At 39.8% G+C, this 15,219-nt stretch overlaps 1 long non-coding RNA gene across 1 annotated transcript; it reads left to right on the forward strand.

Annotated features, from left to right (window-relative positions):
• Positions 1–7,634: 7,634 nt before the first annotated feature.
• Positions 7,635–13,034, forward strand: LOC115657810. The gene is made up of 3 exons (XR_004002064.1): positions 7,635–7,718; positions 12,455–12,456; positions 13,024–13,034. It is a non-coding gene; the product is annotated as an uncharacterized LOC115657810 (long non-coding RNA).
• Positions 13,035–15,219: the final 2,185 nt, after the last annotated feature.

A 15,219-nucleotide genomic window follows, 5' to 3' on the forward strand; every position in this document is an offset into this window, starting at 1 on the left:
GGTTGTACTGTGTCAATAAGTCAGTCACAAAATGCATCGGTGACTTTCTTTATCTCGTTAGGCTGTGCTACAGTGTATAGGTTGGAGTGGGAAGTTTGTGAGATCTATCTTCCAGAATTAATTTTAGGACCAGTTTTGTTCATAAACAATGCAATCTATGTGGAAAAATCAGTCTCTATTCTATATATTTTTACATTGATTCAGAATTTCTCTCATATTCCTGTTCCAAAAAACCCACTCAATAACATTATAAGAACATGACATGTCTGGCAATATTGAGTTACTTTCACCTGCTCCAAGACTAGTGGAAGACAGTAGAGTATATTTTAAAATATGGTGTAAAAAAAAAATCCAAGCTTCACCATTATATTGTTTTTGTTGGCCCATTTTTCCACTCTGTAAACACTATTCATTGTGCACACTAGTTCAGTAGAAGACAGATACTAGCATAATAATAATAATTCTGTATTTTGGAGGGGTCAGGTTCTAACTTACACATCCTAGTTTCCTATTACCTGTGCAATGGATCAATATTATGGCTAAAGCATTAGGCTGAGACTCAGGAAATGTGGATTTGATTCCCAGCTCTGCCACAGACTTCTGTGACAATGGGCAAAATGCTTACTGTCTCTGTGCCTCAGTTCCCTAATGCTTCCGCTTTTCACCCTTTGTCTGTCTTTTTTATTTATATTGTAAGCTCTTCAGAGCAGGGATTGTTTCTTATTATGCGTTTGTACCTAATACAAAGGGTTCCTGGTTTCTGCTGAGGCCTGAAGAAAAAGAATGGCCAAAAAAAAGGCAAAAATTGTTTTGTGAAAATTTTCTCTAAAATTATATTATTTTCAAAGAAATTCAAAATTGGTTAACCAGCTCTACTCTAAGTGCTCTTGAAATACAGACAACAAATAGTTAAAACAATAACTTGTTAACCACATGTATTAAATCTCATGTTCTTTTAACTCACTTACTTAAAATGATGTAGAACTGTTTATTTTTATGCTCTGTTCCTGGTCCTTCTAATCACTCTTGCATATTCGATTGTCTCATTGAAGCACTTGGAGATGTAACTGTAGAGCTATTTTCAATCAGTACCATGTTCTGGGTTTTCTTGAAAGCTCATTCCTGACCAGCTTTAACCTGTCTTGATAGTTTTAATTTATTAAAAGTTAATTGAACCATAAAAGATGGTGATAAAAGTTAGTATATCAGCTGAAACTCTGTTAAAGTGACTGATTGCCATGCAGGAAAAAGGCAATGTTATCCTAACAGGAGACAGAAGTGCCCTTTCATCACCTGCTTATTTTTAGTTGCTACATCAAAGAAGATGATGTTGTAGTCAATACCTGGATTTTCAATCTTCCTTTTATTAATTTGGCTATAAAATTGCCGTCCAACTGGCTTTGCTGCTGCCTTACACAAACACTGAAAGCTCCCACCATAAGTTTATAATAGAATTATAATAATTAATGCCTTTTCTGTGGAGTAGAATTTCAGGACTCCTCCCTGGGTCACCAAAAGGAAGAGAGAGAAACAATATTTTAGGGTGGTTGGTGGGGATAATGTCATATCAGTAGGAACATTTGGGGACCACATGAAACTGTCGTGTTCCTTTCTGTTTGAAGTCAATGCTTTCAAACATATTAGCTATCCCAAACCTCTAACTATTCAGACCTTCTTCTCCTTCCCAGTCCCTAAAATGTATGATGTGAATGCTCTTCTTACCTCTCCTTTTATTGTTGTTTAGTGGTCTCTCTTTACTCTCACTACCTATCAATGATTGCCTTGGATCCTGTTTCTATAGAAGACAAAATAAGTTTTCAAATTGATGTGAATGGTAGGAAGAATGGATACAAAATATATAGGATGGAGAAGGTAAAAAATGCCAATTGTTATACATGGGAAATCTTGAAAAGAAGTTTTTTTCTCAAAATTTCCTATTTTTCTCCAGTTTTCAAAGAAAAATGGAGACCAAAACAAAGCAAAATCCTCACTCCCACTTCCTCTCCGTTATTCCCTAGAGTTCAATGGAATGAATTATGGTCATGTTTACCATCAACATACATATTTGTTTGGTTTGTTTTTAAATTGAGAAAAGAAGTTGAGCTTGAGGGTCCTGGAGGCTCCCATGAAAGCCAAAGGGGCATGGTGTTTCAGACTAATACTTGGGAGGGGTGCATCTATTCCAAATATTTTTAGAAAAATGGAACTTAATATTGCAATCTAATGCATATGATCTCACCAACAGCACAAATCAGTGTCCTCTGCACATTACAAAATTCAAATAATAACTACTGCTATTGATTGAAGTTTAATAGCAGATAGACTACCAAAAAGAAATGCCGCTTATTTATTGGCACACTGGCCCCATTTTTCTTGGCATAGCATCCAAGCTTTTCTTAGTTGGATGAGCAATATGATTTCAAAAGAGACCCAAGACCATTTCAAGTGGTCCCTAATACAGAAATACTGTACAGTGTCTAGCACAATGAATAATATTAGCCTGTACTTAAGATAGCAGTAGAAAGCGGGTCCCAGCTAACATCCACACCAGTGCTCAATGGCCACAGAGGGACACAGTTTGGCACCTAGAGGGCACGACTAGGTCATCAGTTGATTATTACAAACAGCACATGGCAGTGTGGACTAGTTAGTGGCACAAATTGCACCTATTTTAAAGAGCAAACATAGCACTCCTACCCTACATCAAGAGGGCATCTTTAGTGCTATGCATGTGGTTAGCACTGCTCTCCTCTTTCCTGTACTTGTAACTGCATGGGCACATGTCTTAAGCACAGTATTTCAACCAAAATATGAGAAGTCACTGTCTTCTCACTTCTCCTTTCCTGCCTTTTTGAAGCTTCTCCCACTCACAACCTTTCCTATAAATGCCGTTGCTCTAATTGGTTTGACATGATTTTTTTCCTTCAACATGGTTCAGATGATTTTTTTTTTTAATTTTGAGACCAGAGATGGCAGAAGGAACTTCAGCTGATCATTTTGGAAAGGAATTTAAATAATAGGGTATCAAAAGTATAGCTGTTTAAAGTATGCAAAGACTTAAGTGTTCTAAATAGAAACTGCAATGTTAGGACACTAAAGAAGAAAAGGTAATAAACATACTATTATACACTTTATGTATTATTCAACCTCCCCACTCCCATCCCAGCCTCCAAAACAATATAAAAATTATTCAGAAAGAAGACATTTTTCAACACAACTCTTATGTCATTTGCAAATACTACTATATTCTATAAAAAATGACAAAAAGTCATGTGGCACCTTATAGTTTTAGTCTATAAGGTGCCACAGGAGACTCTGTTGCTTTTTACAGATCCAGACTAACACGGCTACCCCTGATACTATATTCTATGTGGTTTGTTTCTACTTTCCTTCTTTTGTGAATGTGCATCTTTCCAGATATCATTGAGACTAGTGAACGTGCTTCCCGCAAAAAATGTGTAGAGATAGGAATGTATTTTTTTCAAGTTAGCCAGATCAAAATGTTGAAAATAAATGCACTTTTAAAGAATTTATTCCTCCTCCCCCCACACAAATAGCCTCAAAGGAACAGGGATACCATGATCTTACTCTTAGCAGAGAAGGGTACAGTAACTTCATGACTGAGAGCTTTAAAGAGTAGAAATCTTCACATTCCCAAGCTTTTTCAGCATCTCTGATATTCTTTTAAAGATATATCACATTTGACCTTAGTCACATAGATGAGGCCTGTCTAGAATCTTTAAAAAATAGAGTAAGGTCATGCAGAGATGTCTAAATACTTGCTTTGAACAAAGCTCTTTTCATATCCACCTAAAAGCCATGGATCATAGAAAATAAGCTGAGGACAGGACCACTCAAGCCCAAACTGCCTAAAGGGCAGCATTTAGGATGACCTTTTCCAATCCCTTATCAATGATCTTCATAGTTGAGTCAATTGTCTAAGACCATCCTTGTGTGGCTAATTGTGAATAGTGAGGATACACTGTTTCAATAGCATTTTAATCTTTTTCCTGTGCAGAAGGGATTCAGAGGGTCACTTCAGATGTTTTATTAATATTTCCCAAGGTTCCAGAATCTCTTTTCATTAAAACACAACGTTTACAAAACTTTAAGGGTAGTGAATTTAAGGAAGTTAATTCACTTAGTGGTGACTATTCCAAACAATACCAATACTGACTAAATATTTAAATTATGTTGATAATTTCAAATTATTTGTTTTTATTTCTGTGAATCTAGAAATATTTTATTTTTCATGACAGATAAACATTTTCCCATGAAAAGCTGTAATTTTACAAAAATTGCATTTTCTGTCAGAAAATCATTCCGTTGGAAGATTCCCAGCCAGATCCACTTAAAAAGCCCTTTTGAAGAGGGAAGTTGGAGCATACCACAATTTTGATGGAGTTGTTGTTGTCTGTATTATGGCAGAGCTTTGGGGATCCAACTGGTACTGTATAAACACATAGAGAGAATTCCTACTCCAAAGTGTGTACAATTGAAACAGACAAGACAGACAAAGGATGGGATAAAGATAATATTAATTGGGTATAATGAAATATGATAAGCTGAGATACAAATATTTAAGGCCTGAACTATAGCCCATTAAAATATTTCAGTTTACTTCTATGAGATTTCGATCAGGTCCTAAGGGACATATCTAAGGTTGTGCAGGAAGTCAGTGGCAAAGCTAGGAAATGAATCCAGATCTCCTGAGGTCCGTCCCAGTGGTGTAGTTATAAGGCATCCATCCTTGTAGTTATTTAATAAAGACACTTTATTAAATAAGCATGCAATGCAATGTATAATGGTTTGATAATAAAGTCTGAGTGGAAGAAGAAAGGCCCAGAAAGCTTTAATATTTGGGATTTCAACTCATTGATGGGAAAAGATGAGGCTGGTGCTAAACATCTGTTGCAAGTTATCGTGTGTTAAATCTCCCTGGCCTTGCTCATGCTTCCCCAGAGTGGGATTGCTCAAACTGTGGTCCTTAGACCTCTGATCATAGACCTCACACATACTGGTGATCAGTGAAAAACTTGCTAATCACATGAAGTTGGTTGTACTCACTTTTATTTAATAAAATGCATTAAAAAGTATTTAAATGAATTACCTTCTTAATATTTTTGCATGTAAGCTTCTCATTGGAAAGTTAGGTGACCATACATGATAGATAGTATTCTGCACAATCGTAAATGGGAAATCAGGAGGTGAAGTTGGTCCAGAAGACCATCTTTGTTGTTAAGAGGGTTTCCATGCTGTGGGAGGGGAAGAAAAGAAAGAAAACCCATGTTCTAACTAGAGGAACCATCAGAGCTAAAAGTGCAGTACCTCCTCCCACTGGGAGATTAAACTAAAAGATCCAATTCATACAGTAAATTATTCATACAATAAAATGCAGTCAATCTGTGTACTCTTGTGTAGTAGAGGTGATATTTTCAGAGAGGCTGCTTAATAAAAGCAATCTAAGACATAGTTATACCTGAGATCAATAAAATTATCAGCAAGACTCCAATTTAAATGCATAAACAAGTGCTTATTAAGGGTTTGTGCAACATCATTGCTGAGTTTGAAGATTCTGAGTTCAAGGCCCTAAACTCAGTTAGAGCACCTCATGGCTGTGCAACTAAATTAGAGTGAAGGGCTTTACTGCTCCATTCTTTAAGAAAAATGTCAAACCAAAGTACTGTAAACTATCTTACACAGTGGTTGGGGTAAGTAGTAGAACTGAGTTTCTCCTCTTTTGTATCATAGAAGGTGAGATTTTTAAAGAAATACCCATCATTGTTTTAAATCTGCACCCACTGAAGTTAATGACAAAACTCCATTGACATCAGTGGAAGCAGAGTTGGTCTAGTACTCACCCTTTTTAAACCCTGTTCTAACTGTCCAGGTTAATCTCTGTCTGTCAATCATATCACTGTTTTACTGGCACTGCTATAATTCAGAATCACATTCATATGATGTGATGTTAGGGTTGGGTAACATTGTGTCACTTTCCAAACACATTCAGCATTTAAATTATTACACTGGGCTTTATAAAAACAAACAAAAACCTTTCAGTACCATAGACTGAGGCACTGATCTGCCATCTAGGTGTATCCTCCTCCTCCTCCTTTCTGTATCTTCTTTTTCAAATGCCAGAACTGGGCAGGGCCAAGATTATAAGAAGATTCCATCCTCTTCTGTTCTGAGCCAGCATTTGAACCTGTTGGGTTGCCTGGATGGTTTTATATACTATGTTACACCACTGTTTCTTTGTATGTCCATGACCTCTGTCTCCATGGACTCTTCCATACAGACTAAATGTAGGCAGTCAGAACAGAGTCTTTCTAGCAACAGGGCAAAATCATTATAGCTGGCACATTTAGATGATTGTAGTCCATCCACTGCACTTTCAGGCCTGGTCTACACTATGAGGTTAGGTTGAGTTTAGCCGCGTTAGGTCAATTTTATAATTACATTATTTTATAATGAATGCATCTACACAACCAATCCTGTTCTGCTGACCTAAAGGGCTCTTAAAATTGAGTGCTGTACTCCTCCCCAATGAGGGAAGTAGCACTAAAATTGACCTTCCTCTGTCAAATTTGGGGTAGTGTAGACGCAATACTGCACAATTTGATGGTATTGGCCTTTGGGAGCTATTCCAGAGTGCTCCAGTGTGACCACTCTGGACAGCTCTTTCAACTCTGCTGCACTAGCTAGGTACACAGGAAAAGCCCTGGGAACTTTTGAATTTCATTTCCTGTTTTGTCAGCATGACGAGCTCAGGAGAACAGGTGACCATGCAGTCTCAGAATTGCAAATGAGCTCTAGCATGGAGCGAACGGGAGACACTGGATCTGATTGCTGTATGGGGAGAAGAATCTGTGCAGGCAGAACTCCGAACCAGCAGAAGAAATGCTGATATATATGCCAAAATCGCATAGGGCATGGAAGAGAGAGGCTACACCAGGGACGCACAGCAGATCCACATGAAAATGAAGAAGCTCAGGCAAGCCTACCAAAAGACAAAGGAGGCAAAAGGTCACTCCGGGTCAGAGCCCCAGACATGCTGCTTCTATGATGAGCTGCATGCCATTCTGGAGGAGGACCCTGCCAGTACCCCAATACTTTCCTTGGACACTTGCCAAGGTGTCAGCTTCAGGAACACGGATGAGGATTTTGTGGGTGAGGAAGAGGAGGAGGAGGTGGATAATGCACAGCAAGCAAGTGGAGAATCCGTTCTTCCCAGCAGCCAGGACCTTTTCCTCACCCTGGAGCCAATACCCTCCCAGGGCCTATTGTTCCCAGACCCTGATGGTGGAGAAGGCACCTCTGGTGAGTGCACATTTGTAATGACACTAAGGGGTTAAAAACAATTGTGTTTAATGTTTGATTTGTCCTGAACAATTGGGATGCATCCATGGCCATTACAACTAATGGAAAAGTCTGTTTACCTCTCTGGGAATAGAGCGAGAATCTTCCAGGGACATCACCATGAAGCTTTCCTGGAGGTACTCTGAAAGCCTTTGCAGACTGTTTCTGGGGAGGGCTGCCTTATTTCGTCCTCCATGGTAGGACACTTTACCACGCCAAGCAAATAGTAACTGGTCTGGAATCATTGCGACACAAAGCATGACAGAGGATTGTCCTGGATTTTGGTCACATTCATGCAACATTCAATCTTTATCTTTCTGTGTCAGCCTCAGAAGAGTGATATCATTCATGATCACCTGGTTGAAATGGGAAGTTTTGTAAGGGAACAGTAATCCCCTCTGTTTGGTGATGCCCGACACATTAGACTCTGTGCATGCTGAGCTGTTTGTGCTTGGCTAAAAGGAATCATCCCAGAGAACAGCCATGCTGTGGGGGGAAGTGTGTGTGTGTGGAAGACACGCTGACAGTGCACGTCCTGCACATCCACCCCAAAACAGCAGCCCATCCTTTTAAATGACAAACACAACCGACATTGGTTGCTATGGGAAAGGAGGGCACTGCAGTTTGAAACCATTTCCACGTTATGAACTTGGAAGAAGCCAACCCTTATGTACCCTTTGGCTTACCATGGCTGCCTGCAAATTGAATTCTGTTGCCCAGCCATGTCTCTTGTGTCACCTTACTGGCAGGCACTCAATATAAAATGCAACCTTGTACATAAAACACGTGCTGTCTGCTGTGAATTGCTTGATTCACTGAGAAAAAGTCTCCCTTTTTATCTCAGAAATGTATCTTCCCTTCCCCCTCCCCTGGTTCTATGCTCCCTGCATCAACTCCAGCCTTGAGGTTATCGCAGATTAGAAGGTGAAAAAAAAGCGTTTGTGATTACATGTTTTCAGAGCTCATGCAGTCCTCCTGCACTGATAGGGCACAGCTGAATACATGGCAGCATTCGGTGGCAGGCCCAGGAAAGCATACAGTGAACATGATCATAACATGCAGGAAGAGATGCTGAGGCTAATGGGGGAGCAAATGGACATAATGCGGTGTCTGGTGGAGCTAGAAATGGCCACTAGACTACAGACCCCCACTGCAGCCATTGTGTAACCACCTGCCCTCCTCGCCAAGTTCCATATCCTCCTCACCCAGATGCCCAAGACTGCGGGGGGGGGGGTGAGGGGAGGCTCTGGGCACCCTGCCACTGAACTCCAGGGGATGGCCCAAGAAGCAGAAGGCTGTCATTCAAACAGCTTTGATTTGTAGTGTGGCTACAATAAACAATGTGGCATTGTCTTTCCCTCCTCCCCCACCATGAAATGTACTGTGGAAAGCCATCATCAAACCCTTTGTATACCTGGGCTTCCTTTTACATTACCAGTGCTCTCAAGTTTTTTTAAATAAATAAAGAATGAATGAATTCAGAACAATAGGAACTTTATTTCCTTTGCCAGCAGTGGTTGAAGGCGGGAGGGGGATTGGCTTACAGGGAAGTACATTCACCAAAGGGGGTAGGTTTGCATCAAGGACAAACACACACAACCATCACATCGTAGCCTGATCAGTCATGAAACTGTTTTTCAAAGTCTCTCTGATGTGCAGCATGCCTCGGTGTGTTCTTCTAATTGCCTTGATGTCTAGCTGTTCAAAATTGGCTGCCAGGCAATTTGCCTCAACCTCCCACCCTGCCATAAATGTCTTCCCCTTACTCTCACAGATATTATGGAGCACACAGCAAGCAGCAATAACAATGGGAATATTGCTTTCACTGAGGTCTGACCTACTCAACAAACTGTGCCAGCGCCCTTTTAAATGCCCAAAGGCACATTCTACCACCATTCTGCACTTGCTCAGCCTATAGTTGAACTGCTCCTTACTGCTGTCCAGTCTGCCTGTGTACGGCTTCATGAGCCATGGGAGCAAGGGGTAGACTGAGTCCCCAAGGATGACTATTGGCATCTCAACCCCCAATGGTAATTTTCTGATCAGGGAAGAAATTCTCTTCTTGTAGCTTTCCGTACAGCCTAGAGTTCCAAAAGATGTGAATGTCATGCACCTTTCCCGACCATCCCACGTTGATGTCAGTGAATTGTGATCCACTAGTGCTTGCAACATCATTGAGAAGTACCCCTTGCGGTTTATGTACTCTTTGGCAAGGTGGTCTGGTGCCAAGATAGGGATATGTGTTCCGTCTATCACCCCACCACAGTTAGGGAACTCCATTGAAGCAAAGCCATCCACTATGCCCTGCACATTTACTAGAGTCACTACCCTTCTTAGCAGGGTACTTGCTACTTATGACTATGCCCTGGCTACTTATCACAGCAGCCCCCATGGTAGATTTTCCCGCTCCAAATTGATTCCCCACTGACCACTAGCAGTCAGACGTTGCAAGCTTCCACAGGGCTATCGACACTCGCTTCTCAACTGTCAGGGCAGGTCTCATCTTGGTATTCCTGTGTTTCAGGGTGGGGGAAAGCAACTCACAAAGTTCCATGAAAGTGCCCTTACACATGCGAAAGTTTTGCAACCACTGGGAATCATCCCATACCTGCAACACTATGCAGTTCCAACAGTCTGTGCTTGTTTGCCGGGCCCAGAATCAACGTTCCACTGTATCAAATGCCCCAATGATGCCATGATATCCCAATTGCCACATCCCGTGCTTTCAGGAATGCCTGTGTCCATGTCTTCCTCACAGTCTTCCTCGTGCTGGTGGCTCCTAGCTAGGCTCTGCACATTCTGCAGGATAATGCATGAGGTGTTTGCAATGCTCACAAAAGTGGCTGCATGCTTGCCATGCTATGGTGCCTGCATGGATAATCCAGGAAAAAAAAGACGTGAAATGATTGTTTGCCGTTGCTTACAAGGAAGGAGGGAGGGAGGGAGGAAGGGAGAATGATGATATGTACCCAAAACTGACAATGTTTTTGCCCTATCAGGCATTGGGAGCTTAATCCAGAATTCCAATGGGCAGCGGGGACTGTGGGATAGCTTCCTACAGTGCACCACTCCGTGAGTCAATGCTAGCCACGGTATTGAGGTCACACTCTGCTGACCTAATGAGCTTAGTGGGGACATGCACGATCAACTATATAAAATCAGTTGCTAAAGATCGACTTCTATAAAATCGACCTAATTTCATAGTGTAGACATGCCCTCAGTCTTCTATAAATGTTGTCAGTTCCTAGTTTATCTAGCCCCATGCCTTAGACTTCGCACAGGCACCTCATTTCAAATGTTTTCAGCAAAAGCTGCAAAGAAAACTAAGGGTTGCCCCAGTTAACTTATCAAGACATCTGGTCATGAATCTTAAAAGTGGTAACTCTACAGGACTGGTTTCTTTATTGGGGTGGGCTGCATGGAAACCATTTGTTCTCAATACAGATTTATTACTTTTCTATAATACTTTATAGCACATTACAATCCTCTTTAAAAGTCACATATTTGACACAGTACACATTAATATGCCGAAACTAATAGCAAATCCCACACACATAGGACCTCATTATATAGCAATTCCAAGAAATACAACTGCATTGCAAAGAAGGCATGTTCCTTTTACTGATCGCTATAAGTAAAACACAAGGTCAAATTTTAACCTCTGGTCATTTTATTCAACTTAAGCATGTACAAGAAATTTATTTTATAACAGACATTTCTTAGATGGGTTTATTTTAACCGTTTGTTAAAAGTCTGAAGGCCATTTCCCTTCGCAATATGAGTATGTAAGTCGTACTAGGATCACTGGGATTTACATAGAATCTATTGATCAGAGCTCAGAAACAGAAGAAAATTATTTATATAGAAATGTCAACATTTTACATTAATCTGCTTTATCCATCCTCCTGCCTCTTTTCTGTTCACTTCCTATGATTATCTGAATGAGTTTTAACATAAATGTTTGTGGAAAGCAATTTTCAAGATCACATATGGTAGAATTTGAAGAAATTAAAATATTAAATTTCCACATGGAAACACTCATGATAGAGGTGCTTTCATGCTTATTAAATTATGGAACAAACAATACCATGTGACTTATCTGGCCAAACCCAACTTACTGAGAGAACTTGCTTTTTAAATATTTGTGATCAATACAGTTAAAAGAAACCCTTGACATTTAATAAATGAATGCTAATAACAAATATTTTGAATAACTCACAACCTGCTTGTAGGTATTCCATAAGGCTAAATTTCTAGAATAAATTATTTATTAATAATTTGCTCAACTCTACTGTTGACTTACTATAGCTTTAGTTCTACCAACATTTAGATTTATTGCTAACTAAACTAATACAGTAAATGATATCTACTTCCTGCCTGTGAAAAAAGATCTGAAAGACTGCAGCGGTTCTAACAAATCTGTGTTATATTGATATAGAGTATTTCTCACCAACCATAAAGTCTTTGTTCAAGAGTTTTACCATTGATTTCAATGGCAGATCCAGATCCCAACATAGAAAACAATGGCAGATGGTCTAAACAAGTTCAGCAATAGTCTAGAATCTCCAAATTCTGGATTGGGTAGTGTAGGTAGTTGTGTGGGATGTGAAGCAAGCCAATAGCTTTTCATCACTAGCAAATATTTGGTGCTATCTTAAGCCTTATATATTTAAAACTTAAAGTCTCTATGAATTCAGAGTCTTTGCTATGTAATCCAGTCCCCTTTATCTCTGAACATCCATAGACACTGAAGTGATCAAATGTTCATATGTGAACTAGAGATAGGACTCAGTCAACCCCCCAAAGCCAAACACCTTGATTCTTTGGGATTGGACCTTTGCACCTAGCCTCTACTGTTATAATGAATTCAATCAACTCTGGAGCCTAATGGCCATGAACTGTAGATAAGTTCACATCTAATCTGAATTTTGCATTTTAGACATATCTTTAATTTGAACCAGAACTACTACCACCTCTATGAGGCATTTAAAATTAATGAGGTCTTGAACATAAACCTCTGGTGGTTTTGATCCAATCCATTTATTTACTCTTCCATTTCTCTATGGAAATGTGCTGGCACTCTGTTTTAAAACAGTAGTGCATCAAAGCATGCTGCAGAACTTTTAGTGTGAGTTAGCAGGGTCCCCATGGCCATTTAGTGTGCAGCAGGGTAGTACACTAGATTTACATCCAGACTTGCTGTTTACTAAGTCTCTGTGTAGATAGGTCTTTATGCAAGGAAGAAACTAAGGAAAATGTCATCCTATGGAATATGCTTTTGGAACAAATGCTCTTTTTGGTGCAGTGTGGTGATGTCCTCTGGGACGTAGCAAATCTCCTATTCTTAATCCATGGCCGCAGATCAGTGAACTGTTCCAGAATTGATAGTCATATTTACAATCTTTCAGGACCACTTTATGTAATTCATTTTTATTTTTAAAACATTGACCAGTGTTACAGAAAGGAAACCTTAGTAGTATGTTTCCCAAAGATGTTAGCCAGCTGCATTATGACTGGTTTTACAAGCAACAAAAAGTTATACAATTATGACATACCACTGTTTTATTTTGAATCTTTTATATTAGGCACTTGGAAAGTGTTGCTATTCTTGGAAAGCATCCACAGGAGTAGGATTCTAAAAACTGGTTGTAGTTAGAACCAAAGCCAAACTGAATCTACCACCATAATAGCATGTTTAGGTTAATCCATCTTTAATCCAAATACAAATTATCCAGTTTATACCCCCAAAGCTCTGTCTTCGGATAACTGTATCTTTTAAAATCCTCAGGGCATAGAAGAGAAGTCACCACATAGGTAAATCACAAAAACCTTAAAGATGAGCCATTTAAGATCAGAGTTCATGTCAGTAGTGTCAATGAACTGATTCAATTTGTTCTTTGCACATAATTCCTTCAGGCAAGGAAACTACTATTTTGAGCTCATCAGGAGACTGAAGACACTGTTTTAATTACTCTAACTGAAGAAATAAATGCAATAATGGCTGGTTTGGTGACAGATACCCAGAGGTGAAGCTAGAATAATTAGCTGAGGGCAGGGGAGGGAGTGAAGGAGTGGTGAGGACCATTATTGGGGAAGCAAGGATTTTACAGCACATACTTTATAGAATGGGGATAAATAATGTTGGTTACAATCTATTTACTTTATTGAAGCTGAATGTGCCTTTTATTGTGAACAGCAGCAAATCTGTTGACAACTCCCTTCAGAGCAAGAGACTTGGACAACTATTTTTCAGTAGCCATGACAGTCAAGTCCCTTAACAGGTCATTCATCATGCAGTTTCTCAGCTAATTTTTCACCTGTCGAATCATGAAAGGGACTATATAAAAGGAACCAAGTGCTGATGATGAAATCACATTTGCATTTTCAGAGGGTAAAACCAGCAAAAGCAGAATGAGCATTGTGCAGAAGGAATCATCACTATAAATGGGAAAGAAATTGAGGAGGTCAACAAATATATTTATGTGGGTCATCAGCTGATCAGAGATAACTCATTCTAAGAGGAGTGCAGTAGGTGGCAAAAAGCAGGTTGGGCAAGTTTTAACAAACTAAAGACATCTCTAATGGATGATGAACTGCCCATGAAGAAAAGGAAAGAACTGTTTAACTCCACTGTTCTGCCAGCAATGATATACAGAGAAGAGAGCTGGTCAATGATGAAAACGAAGGAAGAAAAATTTGCTGTCATTCACAGAGCAATGGAAAGATGAATATGTAAGATATCGCTCCATGATCATATACTGAATGAGGAGATCAGAAAGCGTACAGAGGTGACCGGTGTAGTGCAGGTGATGTACGACACAAAGGGAAGAAGGGCGGGTCATGTGGTCTGCAGGCAAGACAGTAGGTGGACAACCCGCATCAGTGACTGGATCCCCAGAGACCACAAGAGACTGCTGGGAAGATCGAAAACACGCTGGGACAATCCCATGACAAAACTCTTTGATCAGAAATGGAAAGAAGGTGCTCGCAACAAAATAGAATGATGTCGACTTGTGTTAGTGGAGGGAAGGACGAGGACAAGTTGGCCATAGGTGACAAGATGAAGACCAGCAAATCTACCCTAGAAACAGGGTGAGTCAAATAAGAAGAGTTAAGAATACTGGTATTAAAGAAACTTGAGGGCAGAAAACCAGTGATCTGGCAAAAAATACTGTTCTTGTGGCACATTACTGATGTTCAGCCTTTGAAACACAAACTATCCCTGATTTCAACGTTTCTTTTCTTAATAGGCAAAACTATTATTTTGGGGCACTAAATTGCTCTCACACACATAAGGCTGAACTTCAGCTGAGCTTTTGCTTTGGAATACTCAACATTTAAGAATTTCAGGTGGGATCATTTATTATTATTTGTCTAGCTCACGAGAACTAAACGTTTTTGATCAGCCACTCAAAAATACTTTCTTCATCTGGGTGTGAGCGAATTTTCCTGATGATGATGATGATGACTGTTAGATATAGGATCTGACATGATTTTAAAAAATAGATTCTTCAAGGATGTATTATTAGAGAAATATTTATCACAGTTAGTTGTGGGTCCAGATATTTTATTTGAGGGAACTGTAGTGGGTCTCTGAATGTGGTGGGGTATAGTTGTGAAAATGAGCTGATGATAGGCCTTCCCTTGGCATCTGAGTGTGCAGTGTGCTTCACAAAGAGCTTCATTGTGATGGACCTTGTGTAGGTGCACAAGGGAATGAAGAGGATGCAAGGAACCTTCCATCCAGCTTGTGTGCATGAGCCATCAATGGACAGCAGCATCCTTCTGCTCCCTTGTGTAGCAAGGTGCTAGTCAGTGAAGGGAGGATAATTAGAATCTGGCTCAATGTGAGCTGTGACT

The sequence above is a fragment of the Gopherus evgoodei genome, chromosome 9, assembly GCF_007399415.2.
Source record: "Gopherus evgoodei ecotype Sinaloan lineage chromosome 9, rGopEvg1_v1.p, whole genome shotgun sequence".
Lineage (NCBI taxonomy): Eukaryota > Metazoa > Chordata > Testudines > Testudinidae > Gopherus > Gopherus evgoodei.